We start from the raw sequence: 12845 nt of genomic DNA on the forward strand, positions 1-12845 counted from the left end.
AAAAAAATTGATAGTATTTTGTTTTTCCAAATATTTGCAAAATGTTTTTAATATTCACCTTGCAAAACCTTGTGTTCCAATTTTTCTCCCTTTTCTTCTCCCTACCTCCTTCCACAACAGGAAACACAATCTGATGTAGATTAAAGTTGTACAATCCTTTTAAACATATTTCCATATGTGTCATGGTACATAAGAAAAAAAAATCAGATTATCCCAATAAATGGTCAAAGGACATGAACAATTTTCATATGACAAAATTAAAGCCCTATATAGTCAAATAAAAAAACGTTCTAAATCATTGTTGATTAGAGAAATGCAAACTAAAACAACTCAGATACTACCTTATACCTCTCAGATTGGCTAAGATGACAGGAAAAAGATACTGATAAACGTTGAAGGAGATGTGGAAAACTGGGACACTAAAGCATTGTTGGTGATGTTGTGAAATGACACAACAATTCTGAAGAGCAATTTGGAAATATGTCCAAGGGCTATCAAACCGTGCATACCCTTTGACCCAGCATTATCATTACTTGGTCTGTATCCTAAGGAAATCATAAAGGAGGGAAAAGTATTCACATATGCAAAAATGTTTGTACTAGCTCTTTTTGTGGTAAGAAAGAATTGGAAAATGAGAGATGTCCATCAATTGGGGAATGACTGCATATATTGCAGCATATAAAGATAATGGAATATTATCGTTTCATAAAAAATGATGAACAAGCTGATTTTAGAAATGCCTGAAAAGATTTACACAAACTGATACTAAGAAAAATAAGCAGAACTAGGAATACATTGCACACAATAACAGCAAGAATGTGTGATTATCAGTTATAAAAGACTTGGTTCTTACCAGTGGTTCAGTGATCCACTATAATCCCAATAGATTTTGGACAAAAAATTCCATGTGCATTTAGAAAAAGAACTGTGGAGATTGAATGTAAATCAATACATGTTATGTTCATTTTTTTCTGTTTTTTTACCTCTTCCAAGGTTTCCCCCTTGTAATCTGATTTTTCTCTCCCAACATCATTCATAAAGCTATGTATATTAAAATAAATTAATTACAATTAAAAAAAAGAAAAATCAGATCAAAAGTGAAAAGAACATGAGAAAGAAAAAAACAAACTAAAACCAATGTGAAAATAGTATGCTTTGATCCACATTTGGTCTCTATAGTTCTTTCTGGATGTGAAGACACTTTTTACATCACAAATCTATTGAAATTGCTTTAAATCATCTCCCTATTGAAAAGAGCCAAATCCATCACAGCTGATCATCACATAATCTTATTATTATGTACAATATTTTCTTGGTTCTGCTAACTTTTCTTAATATCATTTCCTGTTAAGGCTTTCCAGACTTTTTAAAGTCAGCCTGCTTATCATTTCTTATGGAACAGCATGTCATTATATTCATATAATATAATTTATTCATCCCATTCCCCAACTGAGGGACATTCATTCAAATTCCAGTTCCTTGCCACTACAAAAAGGACTATAAAATTATAAAAAATAGGAAAAGAAAAAGGTTCTTTTCCCTCTTTTATAATCCCTTTAGGATAAAGATCTAGTATATACACTGCTGAATCAAAGGGGCTACATAGTTTTATATCCCTTTGGGCATAATTCCAAATAACTGTCCAGAATGGTTGCATCATTTCACAACTACACCAACAATGTATGGGTTTTCCCACATCCCCTCCAACATTCATCATTATTTTTTCCTATCATATCAGCTAATCTTAGAGGTGTGAAGTGATATCTCAAAGTTGTCCTCATTTGTATTTTTTAAATAGTAGTTTTTTAGAGCATTTTTTTCATATAACTGGAAATGGTATTAATTTCTTTTTCTGGAAATTGTCTGTTCATCAGTTATTGTTTTCTACTGGAACTTCCTATGTATTTTTCTGCCCTCCCAGCTATCTCCATTCTGCTACCTGAATTATCTATCTTATGTTTCTACATCTTGACACGTATTGCTTAGAAAATTTCACTACATCTCTCTTACATTTTGAGAATAGTTCAAAAGCCCTTTCTTGAAATTCATGACATTCCTGATCCCACCTATACACACTTTTATAGTCTTCTTTTCCAGGCTTATCTCATAAAATACTCATCCATGAAATGTACATGATGACAAAAATGTACTAGTATCTAAACTGCAACAGATCCTCTGGTCCCCTACTTTCGTGTCATTTCTCATTCTGTTCCCTAAGGTTGGAATGGTCTCTTTTCACCCTTTTAGCCTATTGTATCATTCAAATTCCAATTCATACTGTAACTTTTCCAACAAACCTTCCATTATATCATAGGCTTACCCAATCACAGCTCCCCCTTGTATCTCACATGGCAGTTTGTTTTTTATTAGATATCATAATTTGAATGCTTGTGTTTTGCCCACCACATTCTCAGACTATAAGCTTCATAAAGCCAAAAATTATTATATTTTGACTTTGTATTAATACCAGGGCCTCACATAAAAAATGTTTGGCATCTAGGAGACATTTAAAAATTCTTGAATGAATGCTTTCTGTATTCAGAAAGAGCTGTTTTTTTTTTTTTTAATCATTCAATATATATCCCAGAGCTCAGAGATGAAGGGAAGCCCCTTATGCTTATAACTATCTATTTATGTATCTATCTATTTATGTATCTATCTGTCTATCTATCTATATCTATCTATCTATCTATCTATCTATCTATCCTATCTTCAGGAAAAGACTCAGCAAGCATCAATTTAAACCATAATTGCTTTCTGTCCTTTTGGGTTGAGCAAGAGCAGAACAATTCAATTCAGCAAATATTGATTGAATTCCTATTGTGTGCCCATCACTCAGGTAGGTGTGGAGGCCAGAATGAAAAAAAAAAATCTAAATAAATTATATTCACTATCCTTGAGGAACTTATAATCTAGTTTGTTTAGAATCATAATACGCCTTTATTCAAAATGGCTGCCTCCTCTAGGGGTCAATGATTCTATTTTCTATATAGAAATACAGAGCTGGGTATCAGGAGATAAACACACAATGTGTGTATAAAAGTGGGAGGAGAAACTTAAATATTGGATTTGATTTATTCTTTAGTTAAAAAGGATTTTTCCACTTTAAAAAATAATATATAATATATGAGCAACTAATGAGCTTCAAGTCTGAGAAAGTGATTTTCTATTGTCTGATGGGGCTCTCAGAGAAAGCAAATTCTTTTAGGGAGCTTAAAAATAGAAACACCATACCAGCAACACAGATGCTTCTATAAAGAGATAATTTACCCACCACACCAATGAAATACTTCCCACAGACAAAGAAAGCATAGATTTGATTAATTGTACAAACCCATGCTTGGAATTAAGACTCAGATCTATTATAGAGTAGTACACATTCTCTATACTCAAAAAATCTATTGTCAAAATGCTCAAATTTTAGTCTGTGAGGGATTTCTACATAAATTACTTCTCTATTGAAGGTGTGGGAAGCAGGGGTGGGGGGAGGCAAGATTAGGTAAGACTAGGAACACTTTTTTCTTGCATTTTCTTCCCTGCTGTGTAGAGATCTCTACTCCAGGAAAATCAAAGGAGTTATTATTAAAAAGTACAAGATAAGCATTTTTGATAACAAGCAATTGGGTAAATGTTTAATGCTCTTCATTGTTACAGACGGTGGCAGAAAGTGAGCCAATGTGCAGATTGGTGGCAGCATGCCCTAGATTTTGCTGTCTTTGTTGTAACTCTGCATCTTTCTGAGTTCTCATGAGGGATGCTATTAAACTAAAGGGGAGTTTTTTTTTTTTTCTTAAAGAGGCAGCTTCTTTTTATAAAAGGCTAATATAATATCTATAGCCATGTGGTAAAGTTCACCTTCCTAGGAAAAAATTAACAACTGAACACTCACACTTAGTAAATACCATGTGGAATCATGAAACACCAGGCAACTGTTGAAATAGAAGGTCATACACTGCTTTTAAGGAAAAAAATCAAACTGTCTGCTTCACAGGAGGTCAACATATCTCAAATTTAGCCATGCCCTGACCCTTGTTATTGTCAGACTGACATTCATTTAAGTATTTTTCAAATATTCCTAAAGGGCCTATTTTATTTTCTTTACAATCTCATCTGTTTAATGCAGCAGGTGATGTGGTGTAAGCATTTGCTTACACCACAGAATCAGAATTGGAGCACTAGAAGAGACTTTGGTAACCATGCAGTTCAATCTTATTTTACAGGTGAGCAAAATAAGGTATAGGATGATTATGCAAGGAAATGTACCCTGACATCTGGTTGGGAGTCACTATATTAGCCTGGAAGAGAGGACATCTGAAAGTAAAAAGGATCAACTAAATCAATGGATGCAGTAAATAAGGAACTTGGAGATAGCGTGTTTTTCCTTTCTTCTTGTCAAGGTTAAGAGACAGTGAGTGCCTAAGTGGAAAGAACAATGTATTGGCAATGACACCTGAATTCAAATCATAGTTTTGTTATTTCGTATTTATGTGATTTTGCAAAAGACTGATTAATTCTCTTGGCCTTAATTATTTCCACTGTAAAATCAGGATGTGAATATCAAGGTTCAGTTTAACCAACAATTAAATCCTCCTTAGCTTGTAGATGACATAAAAACAAGCAGCAAGGTGGTCTTTTCATTTCAGTGTCTGACTTTTTATAAATTCATTTGGGATCTATTTTTTTATTTTTAATAGCTTTTTATTTACAAGTTATATGCATGGGTAATTTTACAGCATTGATAATTGCCAAACCTTTTGTTCCAATTTTTCTCCTCCTTCCCTCCATCCTCTCGCCTAGATGGCAGGTTGACCAATACCTGTTATTGTTATTATGTTAAATATATTAAAGTATAAATTAAATACAAAATAATGTGGCCAAACGGTTATTTTGCTGTTCAAAAAGAATCAAACTCTGAAATACTGTACAATTAGCCTGTGAAGGAAATCCAAAATGTAGGCAGGCAAAAATATAGGGATTGGGAATTCAATGTAATGGTTCTTAGTCATCTCCCAGAGTTCTTTCTCTGGGCGTAGCTGGTTCAGTTCATTACTGCTCCATTGGAACTGATTTGGTTCATCTCGTTGATGGAGATGGCCAGGTCCTTCAGAATCGGTCATCATATAGTATTGTTGCTGAAGTATATAATGATTTCCTGGCCCTGCTCCTATCACTCAGCATCAGTTTGTGTAAGTCTCTCCAGGCCTTTCTGAAATCCTCCTGCTGGTCATTTCTTACAGAACAATAATATTCCATAACATTCATATACCACAATTTATTCAGCCATTCTCCAATTGATGGAGATCCACACATTTTCCAGTTTTTAGCCACTACAAAAAGGGCTGCCACAAACATTCGTGCACATACAGGTCCCTTTCCCTTCTTTAAGATCTCTTTGGGATATAAGCCCAGTAGTAACACTGCTGGATCAAAGGGTATGCACAGTTTGATAACTTTTTGAGCATAGTTCCAGATTGCTCTCCAGAATGGTTGGATGTATTCACAATTTCACCAACAATGTATTAATGTCCATTTGGGATTTTCTTGACAAAGATACTTGAGATTTTGCCACTTCTTTTTCCAGCTCATTTTACAGAGGAAGAAACTGAAGCAAACTGGGTTAAATAACTTGCCCAGAATTATACAATTGATAAATGTCTTAAACCAGATTTGAACTCAGGAATCAAAGTGGTTTCAGGCCTGGCTTTCTAATCTACTGTGCCACCTACTGCCTGGAAGAGCTAAAAAGTGTACCCAGATATACTTGAATTCCAGTGCACAAAATTTTATTTGACAACATATTGGTTGCTTAGAATTTCAAATCTATGCCATTAAATGTTTTCACATTGAACAATTATGTTTCTTACTTCATGCAACTTAATCTCCATTATGTATGCATACTGTAGGTTTCTCCCTTCCCAAATATAATACTAATAGTTATAATATGAATAAGATCACGCATTTTAACATTGCTTTAGTATTTGGAAAGCATTTTCTTCACCTATTTAGTGGAAAATATTATTATGTGTATTTTATAGATGAGGAAACAGGAGCAAAGAAGTAAATTGACTTATTCAAGGTCACACTTAAATTTCAGAATGAAAATTCAAATTCAGGATTTTCAACTAAAAAATCAGTGTTCTTCCTCATATATCACACTATTTATATAGCATATCTAGGAGAACTAACCTTTCTGCTTATGTGACAGGATATCCATGACAGGTCTTTGGGGCTGCTGTACTCAACAACTGAGAACCCCATGGACGTGTTGGTATACAGAATACATTATTAAGTGTTAATTAGTATCATCACACCTTGAAACACTGAAGTGATTTCTCAGAAAACTAATTACTGAATATGTTAACAAACCTTGATACACATTCTTAGGAAAAATATTCAAATACTGTGTTGTATGAAAGGAGAGATGGTTAGCACTCCTTATCATAAAAAGAGAAGAGGTGCTTAGTGGTCTTTATAAAACACATGTGCACAATTAATAGGGAAATATGTTTAACATGATTATACACATATAACCTATATAAATCGCTTGCCATTTTGGGAAGAGGAAAGAGGGGGGAGAGAGGAAGAAAAATTTGAAACTCAAAATCTCATAAAAATGTATGTTGAAAACTATCTTTACATGTAAATAGAAAAAATAAAGTCTTATTTACCCTCCAAAAAATTCAAATACATCCCCTGTACCCTAAATGCAGGCAGTCTGAAATATCAGCAATTTTATCTGTGCTACAAAAAGTTTTCATTTCAATAATGATCATAGCTATTTGAAAAATGTTTTTAGAGCAAGTTCATGTTTGAAATGAGTTGGAAAATCTGTAACAAAAAGCAAAATTGCTTTAAATGAAAATCCACTTAATGCATAAAAATAAACTGAGCTTTGTTCCTCATTGAACAAAAAGTGATAAATCCCAAGAGGCCAATTAAGTGCATATAGTAACAGTAAAAGACAGAGGGCACCCAAGTAGCACATAACAATGAAGTATATAACTTTTAATATACGGAGTTTTTAACACCCACTCTCTCCTATCAACCCCAGGCTTTCAAATGACATTTTTCCAAGAGTGTCTTTAAATATATATATGTGCGTGTGTGTGTATAATACATAATAATATGTGCATGTATTTATATATTCTTTCTAATTCTTTCTATGCATATATATATATACATACACACATACATATATATATATTACATATACATACATGTGTACATGTATATGTAATTTCACCACATGTATTTTTCCCTTTTTTTCAGTGAATTTTGCCACATTGTTACAATATATTTTCCTTTAAGGTAAGAATATTAATATGTTAATGTTTTTGATTCTCCCAGTCTCCCAAAAATAAATTATTATTTATAATAACTTATAAATTGGCCATTTTATCAGCATGCACACAATAATAATTCACTTTGCAGTTGGTCTAACTGTTCTTAAAGCTCAAGACAAAGACAGCTAGTAATTAAGACACTGGACTGAAATTCTCAAGTCTCTAATATGAAAGATTATGTTAGGGAGTGATTTTGTAGGACTAGTTAAAGATCACTCAAGTAGTTGCCTCATTACAAGGACAGGGAGTCCATAAAAAGAAAGGGCTTTTTTAAATTTAAAATTTCCTTTTTTTGTGCATAAACCAAGAGATCGGGAAGTCACAATTTAATGGAGTAGAACATGCAAACAACTATTTAGACAGACACAGAGCAAATTGAGGATGATCAGTAGAAGAAAGATAATAATAGAAAGCAACTAGTTTCCATGGAGTCAATGGTAATAAAAGAAATGGCCTGATCTAAAAAAAAAAAAAAGACAGAAGAGAGCTGGTGACTTACAATGTTTCCTTTCAGAAAGAATTGGTGAAAATTTATGATTCATAGAAAACCTTGCATTTGGATAGCATCAATGAAGAACAGATTTGTGTGGAAGCATAGATCAGGACTCAGTTCTATTATGCATATCAGAATAATGTAGCCTTATTGAATTTAAGCTAATGAAGCTAATTAGGCAATTTTTTTAAAAATGAAACTTAATTCCTATTGATCTCTGCTCAGATTATTCTAAGTTTAAAAACACCCACTATTTTATTTGTGACTTTGAAGTGATAAAGAAGTTATTTATAAAGTATGAAATTTAATCTATTTAAAGAAAAATTAACAATAAATTTTGTAAATTGAATAGTTTACTTGAATGATGTGGTTTTACCTATTATTGATTTTATTAAGATTGGGATCATAACTTATTTATCTTTTTTAAATTCATTACTGCCATCCCTCACCATACCCAGTATTTTGCTATACACAACATAGTTTATTAACAAAATTTGGGCTTTATTTAACATCAAATTTATCTGTGCACAGATATCAAAATGTTTTGTAAAATTAATACTTTAAGTCACAGACCATTTGCATGGAGCTAAAAAGCATAGTATTTTCAAAAAAAGATGGGGCACTAGGACTTGATTATCTAGAAAAGCTTTCCTAGCACTAATAATGACTTTCCTTAGACTTTTAAGAGTTTTGAGTGCATGAAACAAGGGAAATTCTAATATATCTTATTCTGTTAAACTGTCAGCATTGTTAGGTCAATGTTTCATATGTCTGTAAATTGGTATAATTATAGGGCAATTCATTTATTAAAAAAGACCAATTGACAAAAATTTTTGATGGGTAACATGTTGTGAGGAGCCTATAGACTATGATAATATGATTTTGTTATACAGACTTATACATAAATTTAATTCCCGTTTCAGCTGAGTGAAAAAAAATGTCTAACAGGAATAAATTTTCAAAATTGGGTGATGATTTCAATCTTTGATTTTGTTTTGATCTTGATGCTACAAAAATGCATATTTTAAAATATCTCCTATTCTCCCAGTGATGATCTAAGGCTACATCTAAATTTTAGAAGAATCTTAATTAACAACAAAATATTTACACTTATGCCAGTATTTCGTTTACAAAAGAAATATAAGTTCAGAAAATTTTAAATTGCAATCTGTACTGGATTCTTACAACTTGACACAACCTCCCCTTTCATCATGGTAGTTTCATTTTGAAAAATGTGTTTAAATTCATTTCCTAGATGGATATATGGAAGCCAAAATGGAAAATTAAGTAGTAAATGCCTGTAACTCTCCTATATTTATCTTTAAACCTTCATTAAAATGCTGCAAAACAAATCTTGGTATAGCAAAACCAGAAAAAAAATGTGGTGAAGAAATTTTTTAACCCAACAAAGTTGTAAGATTGGCAAGAAAGGTCTGGCTTGTTTAGGTAAAGGGAGTTTGTAGTACAGGATAGAAAGCATCCAACCAAACCAGAAGCATGTCTCACCTCAGCTAACTAGGGAGAGATTTTGAGTCCCAGTACAGTGGAACATCAAAACTACCCCCAATATGACTCAGCATAACCAGGGAAATGGGCAGATTCCAACTGTTAGAACTTGCAAGATGTAGTTCCAAGAACTTCCTCAATGTAGCCCCAAAGAAATAGGCAACTTTTAGCAGTCAGACCTTGTAAAGTCCGGGTTAGTGCCCTGGAGGCTTCAGAATCAGCCAGTGTCAGGATAAGCAAAAGTCCTTGGTCTTTAGGGGGAGAAGTGAAGGAGATCAACAAAACTGCCACAAGCACTCCACAATCTTCCTTCTCCTGGTCCTCCTCCAAAGTGACTCTGGCTTGTCTCACTCCATCCTCTAATCCCTTCTACAATTATCTATATACACCAAAAGATGGAGCCAGCACAGAATAGTGAGTAGAGCCATTTTTCCAAGCATATGCTAATAGAGCATTGTCCAAAAAGTTATTAGCCTTAAGTGCTCTGTCTTCTGATTCCTTAACCTTAACACTGGGACTCAGGCTTAAGTCCAGGCAAACTACTGGATCCCTACAGCTACCAGTAACAACAATGACCCCACACCCTCACACCTCCTCTGCAGTACCAGTCACAAGGCACTATGGACAAAATTGGCTATGATATTCCTTGAAGTATCCAGGAGAGACAATATAAGAATCATGAGACTATCTAAAAATCAAAATCAAAAGAAAGGCCTGAATAGCATCATTCAAGAAATTACTAAGGAAAACTTCCCTGATGTCCTGGAACTAGACAGTAAAAATAGGCATTGAAAGAATCCTGTGATCACCTCAAAAAGGAGATCCTAGAATAACATCAAGTAATATCATAGCCAAATTTCAGAAAGAGCAGGTCGAGAAAAAAATATTAGTAAAACCAAGAATCACCTACCAAGTGAAATTAAGCATAATACTTCAAGGGAAAAAATATTTATTTAATGAAAGAGAAAGATTTTAAATTTTCAACAATAATAGAACAACAACAATAACAAAAAACCTGATATTCAATATCTAGATCCAAGAGAAACCTAAAAAGTAAAAATGCAAAAAAAATAAAATAGGAAATTCAATTAAGCTGAACTGTTTTATGTAGCTACATGGAAAGATGATTCTTGTAATTCTTAAATATTGTACCACTGAAAACCTATTACAGTAGAGAGTAACATGGGAGGTTGGGAGATGGGCATCACTTGAACCTTACTTTTATCAGTATTGATTCAAAGAGGAAATTATATATATAAATAGCTGACTATAGAAATTTCTTACACAGCAAAAATGGCAAAGGAGAGTAAAGGGCAGAGAGTACTTCCAGAATAGAGGGCAGACAGAGGGTGACATAAGATAGAAGCAAAACACTATTGATGAGGAAAAGGATGAAAGAAGAAAAGGGACAAACAGAAAAAAACAGGATGGAGGGAAAGACATACTTAGTAATCATAACTATAAATGTGAATGGACAAACTCTCCCATAAAACAGTAGTGTATAGCAGAGTACATTAAAAACCAGAATCCTACACTATGTTGTTTACAAGAAACACATTCATTTGAAGTAGAGACACACACTGAGTAAAAATAAGAGGCTGGAACAGAATAATTTATGCTGAAGTTTTAAAAAAGTAGATATAGCAAACTTGATTTCAGACAAAGCAAATCAAAAATAGACCTAACTAAAATAACTAAGAAAGGAAGCTACTTCTTAACAAAAGGTAACATAGATAATGATGTAATATCAATACTATATATATACACACACACACACACACACCTTGGTATAGCATCTAAATTTTTTTTGTTTTTTTATTAATTTCAAAATATATGCATAGATAGTTTTAAACATTCACCCTTGCAAACCTTGTGATCCAATTTTTTCCTCCCTTCCTTCCTACCACCCCTTCTCTTAGACAGCAAGAAACTGAATATACATTAAACATGTGTAATTCTTCTATACATATTTCCATAATCATTATAGCATGAATTTCCCCCCCGAGGCAATTGGGGTTAAATGACTTGCCCAGGATCACACAGTAGGAAGTGTTAAGTGTCTGAGATCAGATTTGAACTCAGGTCCTCCTGACTTCAGGGCTGGTTCTCTATCCACTGCACCACCTAGCTGCTTCCAGCATGCAAATTCTTAAAGGAGAAGTTAAGTTAGAGGTTTATGATCAAACAAAAAAATAGGGAACATTATAAAATATAAAATGGATCATCTAGATCATATTAAATTAAAGGTCATTGCATAAGCAAAACCAGTGTAACCGAGATTACAAGGAAAACAGAAAACTGGGGAAAAAAAATCTTTACCTCAAGTGTCTCTAATGAAGATTTTGTTTCTCAAATATATAGTGACTTAATTCAAATTTATAAGAATAAAAGTTATTTCCCCATTGATATGTGGTTGAAGGATATAAACAAGTAGTTTTAAGATAAAGAAATTAGAGTTATCTATAGACTTAGGAAAAAGATTGCATATTATTATGAAAATAATAGCACAAAAATGATAAATATTGGAGAGAATGGAGTAAAATTGATATAGTAATGCACTGTTGGTGCAGCTGTGAACTAATCCATCCATTCTGGAGAGCAATTTAGACCTATCCCCAAAGGCTTCCTATCCTGTACACAAACTGTGCATATTCTTCGATTCAGCAATACCACTAGGTCTATATCCCAAAGAGATAATAAAAAAGGGAAAAGGACCTTCATCTGCAATGATCTTTATGAAGTCCTTTTTGTGGTGGCAAAATATTGGATATTGAGGAGATGTCCATAAGTTAGGGAATGGTTTAATAAGTTGGAGATGAACATAATAGAATACTATAATAATTATGTGAGACAACTAGCAGGTTTAATAAAGCAACATTATAAGAAATAAGTCCATGTATACACAATACAGTTTTTATTTTTATTTTATTTTAAGGAAAAAAATTCTATTTGAAATAACAAATATATTAAATATCTAGGATAAAACCCCAAAACACAAAATATTCATATGTTATTTTTCATAAATGAAAAAAGATATAAATAATTATAATTTATGTTCTTTTTAAGTGGCAGCAGCACATTAATACACTAAAATAAGAATAATTTCCATATTGCTCTCTATATTAGTTATACTTCTCTCAATGAAATGAATTCTTTATAGACATAAATGAAATAATGAAAAATTCTTTGGAAAAATGGAAAGTCAAGGATATCAAAAGAAATAATTTTTGAAAGGTAGAAAACAGGGACTTGGATGATGTCAGGTCTCAGAGTTTATTACAAAGAGCTGATACTGGACAAAACAAATAAAAAATTGGTTTCTAAAATACATTGGATAAATAATAAATAGAAACAAACAGCAGACTACTATTAAATAAATGCACAGATGCAGAAATATGGATGAACAAATTCTAAACATGTGAAAACTGGAAATTAGTTAGGTAAAAAACAGTCTACTTCCTTCCCCAAAACATAATGATTTTAAACAAATAGTTTAAGCCATA

General features: G+C 32.7%; 1 pseudogene; it reads left to right on the forward strand.

The window, feature by feature from the left end:
• Nucleotides 1–6402: 6402 nt before the first annotated feature.
• LOC111719520 lies at nucleotides 6403–6509 on the forward strand (annotated as a pseudogene).
• The last annotated feature ends 6336 nt before the right edge of the window (nucleotides 6510–12845 follow it).

Source organism: Sarcophilus harrisii, chromosome 1 (genome assembly GCF_902635505.1).
Source record: "Sarcophilus harrisii chromosome 1, mSarHar1.11, whole genome shotgun sequence".
NCBI classification, from domain to species: domain Eukaryota; kingdom Metazoa; phylum Chordata; class Mammalia; order Dasyuromorphia; family Dasyuridae; genus Sarcophilus; species Sarcophilus harrisii.